We start from the raw sequence: 22,706 nt of genomic DNA on the forward strand, positions 1-22,706 counted from the left end.
GATATAACACTTCTAAAAACTAGGTATATTTGATATAAGTTTATATTTATGCGGTAATATAATTATAAATTAATACAAAATCGCCGCCTTACATCACGCCTTGAAAAACGTCATGGCTCGCCACAACTCGTTAAGTTTGAAGCTTGGCCTTGCCGCCACGCCACGCCTCATGCCTTTTAGAACCTTATATATATATATATATATATATATATATATATATATATATATATATATATATATATATATATAAACCAGTGGAAACCACGATTGAAAAAGAAAATTAGTATTCATAATTCAAATCGTCAAAATGACTAATCAATGATTTGAATATATATATATATATATACATATATATATATATATATATATATATATATATATATATATATATATATATATATATATAACTAATGTTTCTGTATAAAATAAAGTTGGAATAATTACAAAGAAAATGGGTATTGAATCATATTTCAAATCTTTTGTTTTTGTTCTTTTTTTTTTTTTTTTCTAAATTATGTACTTGAAAATAAAATCTATTTTAAATACATGTCCACCATTTGAGACTGTCTCTAACAACAAAATACATGTCCTCTACAATGGTTCGATCTTTCAATCCACCAGCATCCTCGTTGGGACAAGAATTTTTGTTTTGTAGACTTTATTAGTCATTGTTTTGGCTCTCTATGGGTTTTCGGTTACGTGGAACGAAAACGGGACGCATTCATTACTATAGTGTTTTCTGTTTTAAACTGTTTGCTGCTACTGTTCCCTATAAATAGTTTCATAGGCTGCTAGATGAGAGCCAACTGTTTTCGGTCATTAGTGTGTGTTTTGCATCCATTGTACCTGACGATTGTTTCAATTGAAATCATGTGCATTTGGATTGATCTTGCCTTTATTCCTTCTAGTTTTTACCATTTTGGCTTGTTGATTTTGTTGATCACTAGTTGGTCCTTAGTTTTGGAGATTTACAATTGGTATCATAGCCTATCAAGTGTCAACTTGATCAAACTTGTTTTGGCTGATTTGAATATGTTTGGAGCTTCTTATTGCAAATCATTCGTTGTTGCTACTGTTGTTGTTGGGTTTTTGCTATTGATCGTGAATTCAAGGCCAAAAGGATCGAAAAACTTTTTGAAATAATTATTTCATCAAGATATGGGCGTTTTTCGGTGGAGCGTGATTGATTCGTTTTCGACTGTAAATCGTTTTTTGTGGAGCGTGATTGATTCTTTTTTTACTGTAAATTGTTTTCGGCTGTAAATCGTTTTCGGCTGTAAACCCTTTTCGGTTGTGATTTTCTTTGATTTTTGAACAAGTTTTGTTTTTAATTAATTTTTTTAAAAAAAAATTGAATTAAATTAAAAAAAATGAAACCTCAAGAAAGTGCAATTCATTAAGAACTAGATTAAATCATGGGAACTACTACAAGAATTCCGTGTCTCTTATTAGTAGAAGGGTTTCTAGAATGGTAATACATGATCAAAAAATACATCAAAATGAAAGATTTCAAGATTTGGCACAACATTCTTAGGGCTTCTATTAGAATCACCACTATCCTGGAAAATGTAACCATAATTGACAAAGAATTTGAAATCTACACTGATGAGGATTTTGAGAAAGTTGAAGAACAGGAAAAGGAACTTGCAACTCTGACAATGACTTTATCCCCTGACATCGTTAAAGGATTCTGGGAATATGATTCTGCTAAAGCACTTTGGGAAGCACTGATAGAGGTCTATGAAGGCAATGAAGACATAAAACTGAGTAGACAAGACATGCTCCGTCAAAAATTCAACATGTTCAACCATGTTCTCGGGGAGACTCTGGAGGCCCAATTTCAGAGATTTATTACTCTTACCACAGAAATGAGTACTGCTGGAATTTCTGTACCACACATAGAGATTAACAAGAAACTGTTGAACTCTCTTCCCAAGTCATGGGACATGAATGCTTCTGTTATCAAGAAAACCAAAGATCTTATCAAACTCAATCTTGCTGAAGCAATAGCTATCATCAAAGCTTGTGATTTAGATGATAAGTAAAGAGAGATAAACCATGTGAATTCCTACTCGACAGCTAATCTTGGAATTTCATCGAACAATGTTTTTTCATCTTTCACTGTCCCACAAACTCAAGCTTTCACTATACCAAAAACCCATGATACTCCATCATCCATGCCTTATCCACAAACCCAAGCTATTCCACATTCAACCTCCTCCTTAAAAGCTCCTCCCTCTGTATCCACTACCAAGGAAGTTGAAGAAAATCTGGCTCTATCCTCTGGTCTCGTGAATTGTTACAATGCTTTATTAGCTGGGGATTTTCCTCCTCAAATTTCGTTTGCTGATCTCGACCAAATTCATCCAGAAGGCGTTGAGGAAATGGATATCACCTGGAAAATTGCCATGGCGGTGTTCAGAGCTAAACAGTTTGCCAATAAGACAGGAAAGAACAACTGGGGCATGAATCGAGGCAAGAAAGTTGGGTTTAATTGGGGCAAGGTTAGGTGGTTCAATTGTCATGAGCAATCTCATTTTGTGTGGCAACCCGAAACTTTCATTCTATATAATATATCAAGTCAATAGAAGTCAGAACAGTTACTGTTAAATTTCAGACTTTTTCGAATACGTTTGAGTATTCTAGGTTTAACACTTTAGGAGATATCGGGTGAGAGGATGCCCTAGGGTTTATTGTGCAACAATAAAGTCCCGACACATCAAAAGATTAGAGTTTATGGCCTAACCTTGGTGTTTACGGCCGTAAACCCTAAAGGGGAGTGGTATAAAAGTGGCACTTAGCCATTTTTAGCATTTTTCCACGTTTCCAAGAGTAAACTCCCAAACTCTCTCAAGTATCATCCCAGTTTTCTTCGAGATCTTCAATCTAGTGAGTGTTTCTAGCTCTTTCAAGTTAGTATATTACTTAATCTAGTGTTTTAACACACATCCATCCGTCTAAATGTTCCAAAAAGGTTGATTCTTCAAGTTCACCAAGAACACACACTAGTGTTCTTGGACTTTTGGCTCATTTCAAGCTTCTATACCGTAAGAGTTTCTATCCTAGAGTATGATACTTCTTATTACACATCTTTACATCAAGAAAATATCCAAAGAACACCAAGAACAAGGTGTTCACGGTTCAAGAAGTCCTTGAACCGTAAACACCAAGTAAAGGTGCCAAAGGGTGCCTTTGGGTGCCTTAGTCCTTCACAATGCCTTAGGGACATGCCTAGATCCTTCCTTGATGTGTTTATCACATAAAAGGCACAAAAGTCTCTCATTTATATTTGTTTACGGTTTGGGGAGCTCCAAAAACCGTAAACAACCCAAAGTATGTATAAATGTCCCATATTCCTTCCTTATGCCTAGAATCTAACCTAGACTATTACGTTGATGAGCTAAGAACTTCAAAACCCCCCAAAATACCATAAACCTTATGATTTTACGGTAGTACACTCAAAGGAAAATGGTTTAGGAACCGTAAACTCCAAATAGGAGTGAAATGGTGCCCTAGTTCCTTCCTTAGTCACATACTTCAAGTAGAAAAGCTTCTAGGGACTCTTAAGGCTTCAAACAACAAATGGTCATAAAGGGTGTGAGCTTACGGCCGTAAAATCAAGGGTTTACAACCGTAAACTCTTTTGGTTATGACCACAAAACCATAAACTCCCTAATGGAGTTTTCCTTGAACCCCAAGCACACTAGCCTTTCCCTACAACACTTTGATGCAATCCTTGGGACTTATAACACATGAATAAGGTGTTTAGCATGTCCTAGGGTGTCTTAACTTTGTTTATTAGCTGTTTAAAGAATAATTGGATACATATATGTGATATTATATGTTAACTAGGATCATAGAGTGTGTTTAAGACTTCACTTGACACCTAGCAATCCTACATCTTCAGTTCATCCGTACCACTCACTACAGGTGAGTTCATACCCCTTAATCAATTATTTAAATGTTTTTAAATGCTGTTATGGGGGGGATACAAGTTGAATCATGCTAGTCATTATATCAATCACATGTGATTAATAACTAACATGTAATTAGATTTACTATACGTTAGTTGTTTTACCAAACAGATTTCTTCAAATGTTTCATTAAACGTTTTTATATGTTTAAAACTCTTTATCAAACTGCTTTATACACTATATGTTACCTTTTAAACTCTATTACAAATGTATTTCTAACAAAGGTTTTCTTATACTTAAACTGTATATTCAAACAAAATACTTTCAAATCGTTTTATAAACCGGCATCAAGTCGAACTTTTCTTAGATATTAATCTTTTTCAAAGGTTTTATAAAACTTCTTTTATGCTTTTATATTATCAAATGCATGCATGTATATCTATAGTTATATAAGTAATGCTTGAAGGACTTAGGAAGGCTAACCCGCTTTATTTCCTTTTCCTCGTTTGGATATGGTCTGGTAGGGTATCGAGTATTCATCTGAAGGTCATTCAACTATTAGTTATATTTCATGTATACATATATAGACATAAAAGTACCCTCAGTCAATTCAGTACCTTTGGCTAGCAAAGGTATACCTTCAGTATACTTGTACCTTACTAGTAACTATTATAGGTATAGTTAGGAGATACTACTTACCATTCCAAGTGCAAGGAATACACTAGTGTCAGTTCATTCATGAGTCTATACTAAATGATATATGAAGGGATACACTTACTTGAATACACTTACATGGATACACTTTCTTGAGTACACTTACATGGATACACTTACTTGGATACATTTACATAGATACTTTGTTAAAAGCATGCCTATATATGCAGAATTATATAAGTAATGTGTAAAGGACTTAGGAAGGCTAACCTGCTTTATTCCCTTTTCCTCGTTGGGACATGGTCTGGTAGGGTATCGGGTATCTGTCCGAAGGTCGTCTAAATATTAGTTATATATCATGTGTACATATACGGACATAATAGTTCTAGTCAGTCAGTTCAGTACATTTGGGTAGCAAAGGTATACGTTCATATATCCCTAGTAAGCTATTATAGGTATAGTTTGGGCTTATATATGATTTGGTAATAAATATGGATTTCGACCTAGTGATTCGTTATGGAAGTCACCTTTAGTTCCAAATGTAGCTTAGGGACTACAAATCATATTATTTCTTACTTACAACGGGTCTCGTGAGAAGACTACTTACGTACTAGACGGGACTAACCATTCCGGCACCCAACTGTTAGCAACAGAGGTAATGAACATCTACGGATGCCTACGGATAATACTTATATTAGGGTACCTTTACGGGACTAACCATTCCTACACCCTGCTCTTAGCTACAAAGGAAAATGAACATCTACGGATGTCCAAGGTTATTACTATTTCGGCAGTCGCGATGTCGGGTTGATCCTAATACAATAGGATAAACACTTACATGGATATATTTTTCCTATTACTTTTATTTTGTGATACATTCACATAAACGATGAGGTAGAATATATATATATATATATATATATATATATATATAATCTTTGTTAATTTCAAACCAGTTAGGTTTTGGTAAAAGATTTCATCTATACTAATAGGAATCATAGGGATTTCTAGGGTTTTTCAAATGCTTTCCATTACTTACAAACATTTCCACACTTGTATAGACTTTCTTTCAAAACAATGTTAAGACTTTCATTACAAGTTTTACTAATCAAAGACACATTAATACTTATGAATTCACCAGCTTTTTGGCTAATACTCGCTTTCAAAATAACTTGTATTGTCAAGTCACAAATAGACAGGTTTGGCAACCAGGTTTTTTGAAGACGGAGCAGTTCAGACTCGTCTTTAATTTTGATCGTTCATTTTGTTGTCTTATCCTATGAAAGAACACACTTGTAACTAAAATTATACTATTAATGCAATGGATGATGATGTTGCTTGTTTACTACTTTTTATTGTTGTGATACATTACTTGACGTCCTCCGCCCTAGAACATTTCTGCCGTTCCGGTTTTGGGGTGTGACAGATTGGTATCAGAGCATTTTTTATAGTGAATTGAGTATATCAACCCATAAAAGATATACAAACTATAAATACAATGGGATTAAAATACTCTGACCAAGAGTTTATACTTTAAATAATAAAATATTTAAGAAAGTATACGTGCATGCATTCATACTAAAATCAGTTTCACAATGACAAGAACAAAAGTATTACGATTGTTGAATATCACAAGTAAGCTTGGGGATGTATAGTCAGTCTTGGGAGTGGCATAACCTGATCAACTATGTTGGTCCGAGGAGTGATTAGCATATGCCGAAGAATGGTTGTGATGTGGCAACAAGTCTAAAAACTTACCAACACAACCACAAAAGAAATACCATAGGGGAATTTAGTGTTACTGTAATTACTTATTTGAGAACTAAATAGGTTTTTATTAGTATGTAATTAGTAGTTTAGTGGATAGACTAAGGTTATATGTACTAGGATGTCATAGACTTAGAATCTGTGAATCTTTGCTTTATGTCCTGTCCTCGTTGGGTTGGGGGCTTAGGATTAGGGTCACTTATTCGAAGGTCTATCATATCCTAAATACATATAACTGGTATACACTAAACAAGTATTGAAGCAACTGATAAGGATCACCTTATAATTATATAAGTTAGTTCGTCTATTTAGTTAATTCTTATATCCCTTTTATCGCATAGTTATGATGGTTGGATTCCATCTCCACGACAACCCGCACTATCCCAACCACGACAATGCAGGATGGCTCGGTGAAGAGCCAGAGAATGATTTCCTAATCCCTCCAAATGATCACTCAACTGAAGACTTTTCTGGTAGTTCTCGTCGCCGATAGAATCTCATCGACTTCTCCTTCGGATCTAACCTAGTTTATGTAAAACCCTGGTCTAATTTCCTATCATCGTAAGTCTTAGATCTATTTGGTCTTGAATAGATTGTTGTCCTGTCAAAATTTTCCCATCAATGGTTGATGTAAGGCCTACTCCTAGGCCACTTTTCCAGGACATGTTACATCTATAATTCCAGTATTTTTGACAGATACCAAATCGTATGGACATTATTGTCCAAATGCTTTCACCTTTCTAGATCCTCATTCAACGTGTTATTAAATTGTGTTGTTGGACTATGGAGAGTTAGTCCATGAGTCACTCTCCTTATTCGATTATTCTTACCGTGTTGTGATCTTTTCATCGTATAGTCAAAAGATGCCGCCTCGCAGCAACCCAAGGCGTAACCCTAGTAACGAAACACCAATACCACCACCTCCTCCACCACCTCAGCCACCTCCTTCTTTCGATGCTGCCAAGTTCCAAGCAGCCTTCACGGCTGCAGTAGCAGTTGTCGTGTCAGCCATCAATGCTCCTGTCCCAAGTGAATGCACCTATAAGAATTTTACAAATGTTAAACCCCGAAAATTCAATGGAACTGGTGGGGTTATGGTCCTAAGGCAGTGGATTGAAAAGACAGAAGCAGTCTTTGAGATCTGCGCCTGCCCGGAGGGCAACAAGGTCAAGTTTGCTACTTGTACCTTTTCTGATAGAGCGTTAACTTGGTGGAATGGCCAGGTTAAGTCCCTAACTATAGTAGTGGCAAATTCGATAATTTGGGAAGACTTGAAGATCATGCTAATGAAAGTGTACTGTCCTCGAGGGGAAGTTCAAAAGCTCGAACAAGAACTTTGGAGCCTGGAAATGGTTGGTACCGATATATCAACCTATATGTGTAGATTCTGTGATCTGGCAAACCTGTGCCCGGATATGGTTGCTCCCATGAGCAAGAAATTAAAGAGGTATATTTGGGTACGATTTCCCCAAATTCAGTCAAGTGTGTTAGCGTCAAGGCGCGATACTTTCGATAGTGCCAATGAACTAGCACAATCTACGATTGACCACAGAAACCATCAGAACTCAAAAATTTATGTACAAGATCAACAAGGAGGAAACAACAACAAGAACAAGAGGAAAGACGAGTCCTCACAAGGATCCTCAAGGAAACAACAACAAGTTATAGTCAATGCTGCTATATTACCTGCAATAGTCTCTACTAACCCATTACCAGCAAAGCCATGTGCGGGTAACCTCCCTAAGTGCAACAAGTGCAACTATCACCACCATGGACCTTGTCGAGAGATGCAGTGCTTAAACTGCAACAAAAGGGACACACCATACGTTACTGCAAGAGTCCAGCAAGACCGATCAACCAAGTACCTAGCGCTGGTATGAGCCAGGCTTGTTACGGTTGTGGCAAGGTGGGTCACTACAAAAGAAACTGCCCAGAAGTAGCAAATACTGGCACAGTCAGTAGGATACTAACGATCACCGCCACAGGAGAGACTACTCCGGACCCACGTTAAAGTAATTAAGGCGTTCCATTGTAGTAGACTTATAAACTGTTTAGAACTAGTGAACGTAGAGTCTTATCTTTTGCGACATCCAGTCAGTTAAGGGATCCTCTTGCTACGTATACATGTCTTTTGTAGTACACCTTGTTCGCAGCAATAGTCTTGTAGTTAAACTAAAGTACAGTAACTCTGTTAAAGGTTGTACTGTGGTGTTTTTTCTATAACGCCTTATGTTCAAATCTAATGTCTTTAGTTTCCATATGATTCCGACATTATCATACAACTTGAGTCAATTCGATCCTCGCAATACCAACTTCGTGCGCACATCTTTTCTCCGAAATCGTTTTGCTAGCGAAGCCGCCATTCCAGAACACCGGAGTAATCATGCGTAGAGTACCTCATGTTCTTATCCGTTCCGAAGAAACCGCAACAAACCTCCACGAAATACCACTCGTCCAGCAGACCAAGTTCGAGCACAGAGACTATGGATGAATACAGCCTACCTATTATTATTTAGTGTATACGCAAGGGTGGTATATGATTATGATTACACAGGTCTAGTATGTGTGTTTCCGCCCTATCTCCTATCCTCGTTGGGTTGTGGACCTGGGGTAGAGTCGCACATCCGTCAGTCCTACTAACCCAAATTATATACGGCTTTTATACACGAGGAAATGATAGATGGATCAGGTATGAATCCTATCATGAACAGAAGGGCAAATTTGCCAAGTCTACGAGTGGGTATTTTGCCAATCAGAAGAGCGCAACCCCAATAGTGATGCTAAGAAAGCTAATTTCGGGATGAAATTCCTTCTAAGGAGGGGATGATGTGGAAACCCGAAACTTCCATTCTGCATAACATATCAAGTCAATAGAAGTCAGAACAGTTACTATTAAATTTCAGACTTTTTGGAATAAGTTCGAGTATTCTAGGTTTAACACTTTAGGAGATACCGGGAGAGAGGATGCCCTAGGGTTTATTGTGCAACAATAAAGTCCCGACACATCAAAAGATAAACTTGGTGTTTACGGCCGTAAACCCTAAAGGGGAGGGGTATAAAAGTGGCACTTAGGCATTTTTTGCATTTTTCCACCTTTCCAAGAGTAAACTCCCAAACTCTCTCAAGTATCATCTCGGTTTTCTTCGAGATCTTCAATCTAGTAAGTGTTTCTAACTCTTTCAAGTTAGTGTATCACTTAATCTAGTGTTTTAACACACATCCATCCATCTAAATATTCCAAAAAAGTTGATTCTTCAAGTTCACCAAGAACACACACTAGTGTTCTTGGACTTTTGGCTCATTTCAAGCTTCTATACTGTAAGTGTTTCTATCCGAGAGTATCATCCTATTTAGTACACATCTTTACATCAAGAAAATGTCCCAAGAACACGAAGAACAAGGTGTTCATGGTTCAAGAAGTCCTTGAGCCGTAAACACCAAGTAAAGGTGCCAAAGGGTGCCTTTTGGTGCCTTAGTCCTTCACAATGCCTTAGGGACATGCCTAGATCCTTCCTTGATGTGTTTATCACATAAAAAGGCACAAAAACCTCACATTTATATGTGTTTACGGTTTGGGGAGCTCCCAAAACCGTAAACACCCCAAAGTATGTATAGTTATATAAACAATGTTTAAAGGACTTAGGAAGGCGAACCCGCTTTATCTTCTTTTCCTCGTTGGGATGTGGTCTGGTAGGATATCGGGTATCTGTATGAAGGTCGTCTAAATATTAGTTATATATCATGTGTACATATACGGACATAGTAGTTCTAGTCAGTCAGTTCAGTACCTTTGGGTAGAAAAGGTATACGTTTATATATCCCTATTAAGCTATTATAGGTATAGTTTGGGCTTATAAATGATTTGGTAATAAATATGGATTTTGACCTAGCGATTCGTTGCGGAAGTCACCTTTAGTTCCAAATGTAGATTAGGGACTACCAATCATATTATTACTTACTTACAACGGGTCTCGTGAGAAGACTACTTACTTACTAGACGGGAATAACCATTCCGGCACCCAACTTTTAGCAACAGAGTTAGTGAACATCTACGGATGCCTACGGTTAATACTTATATTAGGGTACCTTTACGGGACTAACCATTCCTACACCCTGCTATTAGCTACAGAGGAAAATGAACATCTATGGACGTCTAAGGTTATTACTATTTCGGCGGTCGCGATGACGGGTTCATCTTAATACAAAAGGATAAACACTTACATCGCTATATTTTTCCTATTACTTTTATTTTGTGATACATTCACATAAGCGATGAGGTAGACTATATATATTGTTAATAGTAGTTATACAAGGGAAAAACCATCTTTGTTACTTTCAAAACAGTTAGGTCTTGGTAGAAGATTTCATCTATACTAATAGGAATCATAGGGATTTATAGGGTTTTTTCAAATGCTTTCCATTACTTACAAACATTTCCACACTTGTACGCACTTTCTTTGAAAACAATGTCAAGACTTTCATTACAAGTTTTACAAATCAAAGAAACATTAATACTTATGAATTCACCAGCTTTTTGGCTGATGCTTGCTTTCAAAATAACTTGTATTCTCAGGTCACAAATAGACAGGTACGACGGCCAGGTTTTGTGAAGATAGAGCAGTTCAAACTTGTCTTTTATTTTGATTGTTCATTTTGTTGTCTTATACTATGAAAAAACACACTTGTAACTAAAATTATACTACTAATGCAATGGATGATGTTGTTGCTTGTTTACTACTTTGCATTGTTATGATACATTACATGACGTCCTCCACCCCAGAACGTTTCCACCGTTCCAGTTTTGGGGTGTGACATTTTGCTCGTGAGTTCCCAAAACCAGATAGAAGGGAAAATCATGACATGACAATGGTGCCAGTAGTGAACAACAGAGGAACAACATCCAAAGATGAAACTGCAAATTTGGTAGTTGTGGCTCAAGCATTTAATTGGGAGGATCATATTCAAGCATTCAACTTCTCAAGACCTAAAACTGCTAATTTGGCATAGATAAGTGAGCTTCTAGATCAAGAAGCTGAAGAGGATGCTGAAGCAGAAATGATGCAGCTTCAATTTCCTTTCATGGTATCTACAAATATAGAAAAGAAAGAGGTCAGTGAAATTTATTGCTCTAAAAATGCATGGATACTGTTAAATTTCTGCATGATCAAATTGATTTGTTACGTAGAGAAAATGAGGACCTTAAGTATGAAGGTTATACTCTTAGGAAAGGACAAAAACCACTGAAGGAACAAGTAGAGGCCAAAACCAAGGAGTTTAGGAAACTTCAGGAAGAATTTAGCAACAAGTGTGAAAATTATAGTCATGTTTAGAAAAAACTTGCCATCTTGACTGATGAACTTGACACATTAAAAAATAAGTTTGAAAATGCAGATTTTAATTTCATAAAATTTGATCTGTCAAGGGAGGTAGTTGCTTCGATGATTCAAAAACCATTAAAATTTAAAGATAATCAGCAAAAGGGTCTAGGATATGATTGTGTTCCTGCTTCTTTTAATCATAACCACACATCCATCCATATGACACAAGAAGAAATAGACAGAAAAGCACATCTTCAGTATGGTAAACCTACTGTGCTTGTGACAAAAATAGCTCCAAGGTGAATAAAACTAATGTTTCTACTTCATCTGCAGATTCACCTTTAGTTCAAGGCAAGCAGGCAGTTGAAGAGAGTGTTTCTGACAATAATGTTTTTTTGCAAACTGATGTTTTTGATTCAAACAATGATGTTTCTGTTTCTAATTTGAATGATTATGTTTTGAAATTTGATGATTCGAATGTTTCTGATAAGTGTGGTGATGAGTCTAATAAATCTAATAAATCCATCACTAGCAAATACCTGCCACCTAAGACAGCCACACAACCTAAGCCATGCGTGCACTTGTGGGAAAAGTAAAGAATTGAATAAGGACACTAAGTTAGGAAAGAGCGATACTAGCTTCTATATGAAGAAACAAACATGTTTCAATTGTGGAATTCCTGGTCATATCGCGCGGAATTATCCAAACCGTGCGTATGTTCCTTTTTATGCACAAGGAAGAATGAATGAGTCACGAGGAAGATCTCTTAAGAAAAAATCCTCGAGATCTCATTCAGTTGATGGTGATTAGAACATCAATAAAAAAAGAAATCGGGCTGATCTAGAAAAGAACAAAAAAATTTAAACAAAAATACAACAGGTACGTTAATGAGACCGAACATGGGTAAGACAAGATCGGTATCGTTAAAGTCATCATCTGGGTCTTCCTCCAGTAATAGACGGATACCGAAACGATCAAAATTAAAGAAAAATAACTCAAAATCTCATGTTAATGTTTCTAAACTAAATTACAAATGGATGCCCAAAAACTCATGTGTTCAATCATCTCAACATCCTTTATGTACATCTGTTAATCAATTTGTCTTCAAGGTGAAAAGACTAATTATGTTGCTAACAAGGGAAAACCCAGTGTTTCTATGACATGGGTTCCAAAATCTAATTAATCTCACACATCTTACAGGAACAGCTACGGAGGAATATCGTCAAACATTGGTATGTCGATAGTGGTTGTTCAAGGTACATGACATGAGACATCTTCCAATTGTAAGACATTCAGAATTTTAAGGGGGGGGGGTTTCCTTTGTGAGAGGAGAAGGCGAAAAGATCACTCAGAAGGATACTGTGACGAATGGTGTGCTTAGCTTTAAGAATGTTAACTATGCTCTTGAGCTAAAACACAGTCTGTTGAGTGTATCTCAGATTTGTGATAAAGGCTACTCAACTCATTTTACAAACAAAGAGTGTCTCATTTTGAAGCCCAAAATCATTATTCCTGAAGACTGGATTTTGGTTAGATCGAAGAGGGAAGAAAATGCTTACATCATTGACATGAATAATAACATTCATGAGCAAGTCACTTCTCTTTTCTCAAAAGTCTCTGAACACAATGCCATGCTTTGGCATCGTTGTCTCGGCCATACAATTGACAAGATCCTCAATCGTCTTGCTAAAAATGAGATTGTGCGTGCTCTTCCAAATCAAAGACTTCACAACCTTTGAGAAGTGTGTTGCTTGTGCTTAGGGCAAACATCATCACAAGACACATAAGCCAAAGTTGATCAACTCAATCAACAAGGTTCTTAAGTTTTTACATATGGATTTGTTTAGTCCAGTCAATGTCCTCAGCATCAACAAGAATTCTTACTGCCTGGTTGTGATTGATGATTTTCTCACGGTTCACATAGGTCTTCTTCTTATCCAAAAAGAGTGGGATTGCTGACCTGATCAAGAAATTTGTCATTATGATTGAGAATCAGAAAAATGAAAATGTAAAGGCGCTTCGAACTGAGAATGGCACAGAGTTCAAGAATGCAATTTTGGGTCACTTTTGTGCAGAAAAGGGTATAGTGCGTCAATACAACTCTATTCGAACACCACAACAAAATGGTGTTGCGGAACGAAGAAATCGTACTCTGATGGACGGTGCAAGGACTATGCTTCGTGATTCCAAATTATCGGTCTTTTTCTAGGCTGAAGTGATCAACATTGCTTGCTATGTCCAGAACCGTGTTCTGATCAACAAATCTCAGATGAAGACCCCGTATGAAATTCTATATAATCACAAACCATCGGTCGCTCACTTAAGAATCTATGGATTTCCTTGTACCCTTCTTCACCTCGAATCCACCCCCAAGTTCAACTCAAAGGCTGATGACTACTATTTTGTGTGATATGTTGTACGCACTGCTTACCGAGTGTACAAAAAAATCACCAGAAAATTGTGGAATCCTTGGATGTGTGTTGGTTGGAAGAGAACGAGACAGATGCGAGAGTTGGACATAACTGGTCATTTGATTATGCATCATTGTTTAAATCCTTTAATGTGTATTTGGAAAATATTTTAGGTTCCTGCTCACGTACAAGTGCAGTTGTTGAAGATGAAGAGGAAGATGTTGTATACATATCACTCCTGGTGACTCCATGTCTCCTTTAGTGGATGAAACTGCTCCAAGTACTTCCTCGGTCTTGCCAAGTCAAAGAATCAATTATGGTGATGAAGCTACGCCACATTGCTCTGCCGAAATAGAATTCATGACAAGATATTCTTCTGCTACCACTCCATCATTTATGAAGCTTCTCTATCCTGAACCTATTCAAACGAGTATGTGGCAAGTACCTCTCACGGTTCTACATCGTCTGAGGAGAGTGATTCAGTTGAAGATCGATTCATCAATATCAATAACCTTCCAGTCTCAATCAATGACATCATCCATGAAATTCCTACCAAAGTGCAGCACGATCATCTGATCGAAAATGTCATCGATCCAATGGCCGACGAAGTTAAAACAAGAAGTCAAAATGGAGTTGTCAATTTGTGTCTCTACTCTTGCTTCATATCTCATATTGAGCCCAAGAGTGTCGCCATGGATTTAAACAAACCAAGTTAGGTAGATGCAATGCATGAAGAACTAAATCAATTTGAAAATATAGGAGTGTGGAAGCTGGTTGAGTTACCGAAAGGCACGAAGTCATTGGCCACACGCTGGGTTTTCTGAAATAAGCAAGATGACTGCGGGGTGATTGCGCACAATAAAGATCAATTGGTCGTTTGTGGATTCAGGAAAATAGAGGGTCTTGACTACACAAAAGTATATGCTCCGGTAACACATTTGGAAGTCATTCATATATTCCTAGCATATGCTTCATACATGGGCTTTACAGTTTATGAAATGGATGTCAAGCCTGCCTTCTTGTACGGAGCTGTGAAGGAAGAAATTTATGTTGATCAACCTCCAGGGTTCATCAATTTTTTCAAATCATGTTTACAAGCTGGACAATGCTATATATGGGTTACATCAGGCTCCTAAATCTTGGTATGCGACCCTCACTGAACAATTGCTTGTGCATGGATGTACAAGAGGAACGATTGATCAGGCCTTATTTATGAAGATGTGGATGCAGATCTGATCATTGTACAATTCTACGTTGATTGTATCATTTTCAGGTCGACAAGCACAAAGCTATGCGAAGAGTTCGAGGATGTTATGCAAAAAATATTTGAGATGAGCTCGATGGGTAAAATGACCATGTTCTTGGGGTTACACGTTCAACAGGATTCATTTGGTATCTTGTTACATCAAAGTAATTATGTCGAAGAGATTCTCGAAAAGTTTGCTTTTAAAGACTCCAAAATTGCTTTGATTCTAGTGGCCGAGAAACCACTGTTGACTCCAGATCCAGATGGGGAATTCGTTGATTAAACAGATTACCGCTTGATGATTGGTTCTCTCATGTACCTGACTACAAGCATACCTGATATCATGTTTGTTGTCTGTCAATGCACTCGTTATCAGGCTAATCCTAAACTTTCTCATTTAACAGATGTTAAAAGGATTTTTAGGTATCTTAAAGGTAGCCCTAAATTAGGTCTTGGGTATCCTAAAAGTCTTGATTTCGATTTATATGCATTTGCTGACAGCAATTATGGAGGCTGTGATGTTGACAGGAAATCAACATCGGGTGGGTGGCAATTTTTAGGAGAGTGGTTAGTGTCTTGGCAATGTAAGAAACAACAAACCGTGTCAAACTCAACTGCTAAGGCTGAATACGTTGCTGCCTCAACTTGTTGTTCTCAAGTCATCTAGATTCGACATCAGCTTTAGGATTATGGTTTGAATTTTCTTGATACTCTGATTTTTTGTGATAATGATGATGTAATACAAATTGCTAAAAATCCAGTCTATCATTCCAAAACCAAGCACATCGACATCAAAGTTCATTTTATTCGAGACTACTATGAGTGCTCTCTCATTCGTTTGGAACAACTCCACACTGATAGAATGTGGCAGATTTGTTTAACAAGCCCTTCAGTAAAGCTCTATTCGATGTGCTTGTGAGCTTTCTAAAAGTGATCCGTTTTGAAGACTAAATTTGTTTTAGCTTATTTTAAATTTGCGTAATTAATTTTCATTTTCAGTTATTTTCTCTCCTACGCACAAATCTTGGGGGAGAAACCAAAATACAAAAAAAATTATAAAACAAAATTCCAAAAATATGTTCTTGTGGTTTTATTTTGTAGGTGATCATTTGGGAAGTGATATCAAGATTTAGTGATAAAGGGAAGTCTAAACAAGTGTAAGGTACTGAATCTAAATTGTTTAGACTCTGTCTTCAATGTGCTGATAGGCACAAAGGATTCAAAATGACTAGGCTTAGTTTGACAATCGAAAGGATTTGATAGTATAGACTTAGATAGTCTTATTTTGACTGACTATACAATGCTTGGGTAGACTGAGCAATGAGATAAACATGAGAATCTGCACATACGTTAAAATCATATGTATCTAGAGTTATGGTTTAACATTTCCTTGATGTATGGTCTCATGACCTTAATTCTGGCACTGATAGGGTTACCAGGGGCTCTGATAAAGTAGGTCTATAGAAAATTGTTTTCATGCTTTCTATCTGTCAGTCATATGTTGCATCCTTTTCATGATTGGAACATATCCGACCTGGAAAACAACATATGATGTCTCCTTTGCGCGATTGAAACAATCCAACCTGGAAAAAAGCATAGGCATCCTGCTATCTCTCAACTCCTCTATCCGTGTTAGTCAGATGTTGTCCCCTCTGTGTGATTGGAAGAGATTCAACCTGGGGCACAACGTATGCACTTCCAAATCTATCTTCTCCCATAATAATTGTCTACTCGTCTAAAGTAAGGAATTCTTTGTAAACACTTGATTGACATGGTATATCAAGAAGTGGGAAACACATTCTAGTTCATCTAAAATTGAATTTAAGTGGACAACAATACCCTTGTCAGCTAAATGGTCCATTTACAAATTTAGATGCAATGACTTATTATTTATTTTTGTCATAATTGTCAAAATTCCTTCGTGTTTAAGTGGAACACAATACTGGCAATTAACCAGATCTATTTGTGAAGGTGAAGGTATTGAAAAACAATTATAGACTTTGTCAGAACTTATGATCCCAAAATGTTAAAATTCTTAATTTTGAAGAGTAGTTAGAGTTATTTTATTTTTATCTTCTAAAATTTAAAAAAATTTAGTTTGCATTAATATTTTAGAATTTATTTAATTTAATTTTAATTTTAATTTTGTGTCTTCAAAATGTTTCATTTTCCATTGAAAATTGGAATTGTTGGATTTGGACTTAATTCGGTTACAGCCCATTAGATTGTGGGTTATGGGCTGGAAAAGTGCTAGGGTATTAAAGGAGGGATTTTCGGCCAATAACCCCATTACCCTCATTTTATCGTTTGCGGTCAAAAACCTCCTCCCTTTCTCTTTCCCTCTCTCTCTCTCTCTCACTCTCTTTCTCTCCCTCCCTCTCTCTCTTTATCTCTCTCTCTCTCTATCTCTCTCTCGTGTTCTTGTTTGATATCTTAATCATCTTCATCGATCTTTTGCAGTTTTAATCAGAACTTGATCCTCGATTCTTCAAGGTATACTGATTGTGATACCCATACAACTATTTTTCACTCGATTCAACTTTGTTTTGCAGGTTTTAACGGCAAAATCGTGATTCTGACGGTGATTTTCGTCAAAACTAGAAAAGAAACCATTTTCGACCGAAAACCCGTTAGTGGCCGAAAACTCATATATAAGTGATTTTTGGATTTTGGTGTAGCGTTTTCGGCCAAAACCCTTAATCAACTTATAATTTGGTTCAAATAAATCAAACAAATCAAATTGGGGTCTAATTGACTTTGGTTGACCAAAATCGACCTAGTTATTCGAGAAAATTGATCTTAATTGTTTAATATTTTGTTATTATCACTTGGCTTGGTTGATAACCAGAAGCTCCTTACCTGTCTATCAAATTCACCTGCAAATCATAAAGAGTTCAAGACTATGGTCCATGGTTTAAACAATTACAGGATCACTCATGCAATTCAATCAAATCCCATAATCTACAAAAGCTTAGTGAGTGGATTCTTGGAGAAAGTCGTTTTCAATCAAGAAGGAACAAATGGAGAAGGATCAATAAAATAAATTGTAAAGGGGGAGAAGGTAGTTGTGACTGAACAAATTATCCGAGTTGTTCTTCGCTTCGGAGATCAGCCTAGCTCCCCAACTGAAATTCATATTGATCTGATCTTTGAGGTTCTAGAAAAGATGGGATATGAAGGAACCTTCCCTCCAACAATGAAGAAATTGCACCCTCCTTATTGGCGCCTTCTTGCCTACACCTTTGTTATTTGCGTGTTAGGAAGAAAAGGGGGAGCAGATGAGTTATCTCTTTCAACTATCAGTCCCATTGTAGATCTGATTATGGATCTGGATTTCAACTTCTCAATTCTTTTATTCCGTGAGATGAAGAGCAACTTGCAAATGAAAAAGAAGGACGTATTTATGATGTATCCAAGGTTTCTTCAGATGATCTTTAATGATAAATATCTAGAAATTGAAAGGAAAGGTGAAACCTTAGATTTGAAATCCTTAGGTCCAAGCACCTTTGGACTGATGAAGCAGAATCGTAAGATTGTGAAGTTTGTGTTTAGGGGATTGAATCCCTTGGTAAAGTTTAATCATTTTGATGAGATAGAATAAACTTCAGAATTAGAAAATGTTTCAAATGATGAAGATGATGAGATTACTATTTCTGGTCCTGAAGATGACACTGTTCCTGCTATGGAAATTGTTGCTGAGGAACACGTGCTTGTACGTGATGTAGATGATGATGATGATGATGGTGATGACAATGATGATGATGAACATAATGATGATGCTGAAGGAGTTGGGATGAGTATAGGGGGTGATGCATCAATCCTTGATGATGAAGATTTTTCTTTAATTTCGAGCCAAATAATGATGACTTCGGTTCGTTCTTTGATAATTTCAATCAAGCTGGGAATTCTCCAACTGAGACGGAGGGAGATTCTAATACTCTTAAGCTTTCGTCTCAATCAACTGCACAGATTGATGAATTTATTGCTCAACTGGATTCAACTACAAGGATTCCTCCCCAAGCAGTTGTTACTCCAACTATTACTCCATCAGATCATGATATTGGTGAAAATCAAGCCTCTCAGCAACCTTTGAAATGAAGACATGCTGATCCTAGGTTGGGAGTGCTTGTAAGGGAACAAGTTCAGCTTATTCAACAATCATCTGCAGCCATAACACCAACCCAATCAACTCATGTGTGTAGTCAAGCATTGAATGAAGGGCCTAATGTTTTTCGTTCTTCTTTTGAATCCATGAGTTCGTCAGCTCCTGGTGGCTCCTCGACTCCTCAACCCACGTACGATGTAGCTTCCGAACGAATTGCCAGGTTTTTGGCTCGTGAAGGTGTTGATCCCGCACCCAGGGGCAAAGGAATATCGATCTGTGTAGGGAGCCCTGATAAAGAAGATTCAATGATTTTCGAGCTCAAGTTAGAGATTAGAGTCTTAAATAAAAGGCTCATTGAAAAAGATGCTTTGATTGGAACTCTAGACATTAGAGTTACCGAGCTCGAGAAAGAAAATGCACAAAAATCAAAACAATTCTCCGACTTGCAACTCAATCTTGGTGCTTTAATTGATGGTTATTTTGATCTGAAGAACAAGTTGATAAGCGAATTTGGCAACAAATTCAAAACATCAGTCGGAGAACCCAATGAAGTTGAGACTTTCCAAAGTGCCCCTGCCGAAGCAACTCAATATTCACAAACTGCTCCTCGACATACCAGTACATCTCGAATAGTCGACCGTTTTGAAAAAGAACCTGTCAATGCTGATCTCAGAGTTACATTAAAGCGAGCTCAGAAGAAAGTCTCTACTGAAAGAAAAGGGAGATTGCTCTTCATGAAGAATTCTGATAAAAATGTTCATGGAGATAAACCCCCATTAAGTGTGACTGAGCTTGGGAAAAAGCAGTTCAAAGCCAAGTATGGAGACCGGTCGGGAATTACAATGTGGAGATTCCATGACATAAAGAATATTTGGGTGGTAAAAAGGAAGTGTAGAAATATAGACTACTAGCAGCACAAGAATGATTTCTGTTCTTGGAAGAAAGTAGATCTTGTTGAACTTGTTGAGGCTCCTTTCCACAATCCATCGAATGACCCTCAAGGGACTGATTTCAAACTCTTTTTAGAGAACCAAGTAAAGAGGAAGTTTGATGGAATGAGGACCTCAAAATCTTTTGTCAAGAGAGTTAAAGATATGTTTGATCCCAAAACCCATCGGACCGTAAAAAATGTAATGTGGCCTCTGACCAAACAGATGAATCAAATTCCAATTGTTCAACAGTTTTTTGATGAGTCTCTGCACGATATGAAATATTGGGTTTATGATGAGGTCATAGCCACTATAATCATCAAATTCCCAATTGGTGTCTTTCGTCTTGTTGAAACGAAGGATCTCTTGCAGTTTGGTGAACGTGACACCCATACTTTGGCACAACATCAAATCGTGGTCAAGAGTGATCTTCTGGAGTCTACTGCAAAAGAATTTACTGGTATGGTGACAAAAATAATCAAAAAGAAGATGTGGTTAGGGTCTATCAGGAGATCTGATGTGCTGCTCATTGAAAACGATTGAATTCATGCTAGCTTCAAACCAAGGGGGAGACTGTTAGGACATGTTTTGTTGGTTTGAGTTAGGCATTAATGTTTTGTAGACTATATTACTCATTTTTTGGGCTCTTTATGGGTTTTCGGTCCTATATTGTTATCGGTTGTAAACTGTTTGCTACTATCGTTCCCTATAAATAGTGTGATAGGATACTAGATGAGAACTAGTTGTTTTCGGTCATTAGTATGTGTTTTGCATCCATTGTACCTAGCGATTGTTTCAATTGAAATCGTGTGCATTTGGATTGATGTTGCCTCTACTCCTTGTTTTTTTTATCATTTTAACTTGTTCACTGTTGATCTCTAGTTGGTTCTTAGTTTTAGGGACTTACAATCCTTAACAACATACTTCAATCCCTTTTGCAATATAAACAAGGTACTTTTCTTTTCATCGTTAATAGCAGCTTACTTCATATTTTAATTCTTAACCCATTACAAACACAGTAAGTTACAAACAAAGCCTTGATTAAAGCAAAGCAGCCACCCAAAACCATTAAATCCATCCATCTAACTTTGAAAAATATTGACCCGTACATTGTTTTCTTGACTTATTACCCAAATATAGAGAAATGGATTTAAACCCCAATATAATACATTATAATTTAATAAAAAAAAATTCCAAATAATTTTGCAACCACAAGACCCATGGAAAAGATCAATTACCATCAATATTTTCCTACAAAGTACCCATTTCGTTTCAAAGGATCAATACTTGGTGTTAGATATTGGCAATAACAAAACGAATTTTCATGCAACATAGTAAAATTATTTTTATACCATAATGTTATCAAACTATTCAATATATTACTTTATTTAAATAATACCAAATGCTCATATACCAAGGATTACAACCCATAATTATGAGTTCCAATTGTGTCGATAACAATAAAAGAGAAAAAGGATTGAAGATTCAAACGGGGAGAAAGGAAAACAAGAGTAGAAAAGATGTATAAATCAATAATCAGTAAGATCTCACCATCATCTCAAACAGGATAGGCAAAAATTTGGTTCTTCTTCCATGTTTCTTCATCTAATGAATCATATGCATGTCTCCATCTTCAATCCCAAGGATAATAAATGTTAGTCCCAAAAATTACAGATCCAATTCAGTAATCAATGAAGTTAATTGCAATCAAAGTGAAATGTAGAAGAAGTAGAAGTAAGATCAAGCATGCACACATTTATTACGAATAAATGTCAAGTACACCTTGAGAAAGTACAATCACTGCAGTGTTCAGCCAAAAGTACAATCTGACACAAATCAGTTACTATAAATAGTATCCCCACCAGCACATGAGTGTGCAGCCATACATGCGTGTGCGGCCGCACACACATGTGTGGCTGCACACATACAAGATCAAGTCACTACACTGCTATACAAACACTGACACCCTGATTAGATCTATACAAAAAAATTTCCTAGCTCAAACCACAATATTATGGACCTTCAATCTCCCCTTGGTTTGAGACTGGTATAGTCTTGAACTTCATTCATTTGGCTTCTTGGCTGGCTTCTCATATAGCTTTATATCCGATCTTCCCATTGAGCCCATCCACATTCTTCCATTGATGATTGTAGCCACCATTGTAGTGAATTCTTTAGCAGCAGCTTCCATGACCTCTTTTCTGCAAATGATCTGATGACGAGCTAGAGTTCGGATATCCCTCTCTGAATCGAAGAATATCTTTGGCATTTATCAATCTCAGAACTTGTTCTTGATCCTTGAATTTAATGGCAGCAGTTGTAGTTTCGTCATCATAGGCCCAAAATTCCTTATTATCAAGAT

Source organism: Lactuca serriola, chromosome 3 (assembly GCF_051521515.1).
Source record: "Lactuca serriola cultivar US96UC23 chromosome 3, Lser_US96UC23_V15, whole genome shotgun sequence".
NCBI lineage: Eukaryota > Viridiplantae > Streptophyta > Magnoliopsida > Asterales > Asteraceae > Lactuca > Lactuca serriola.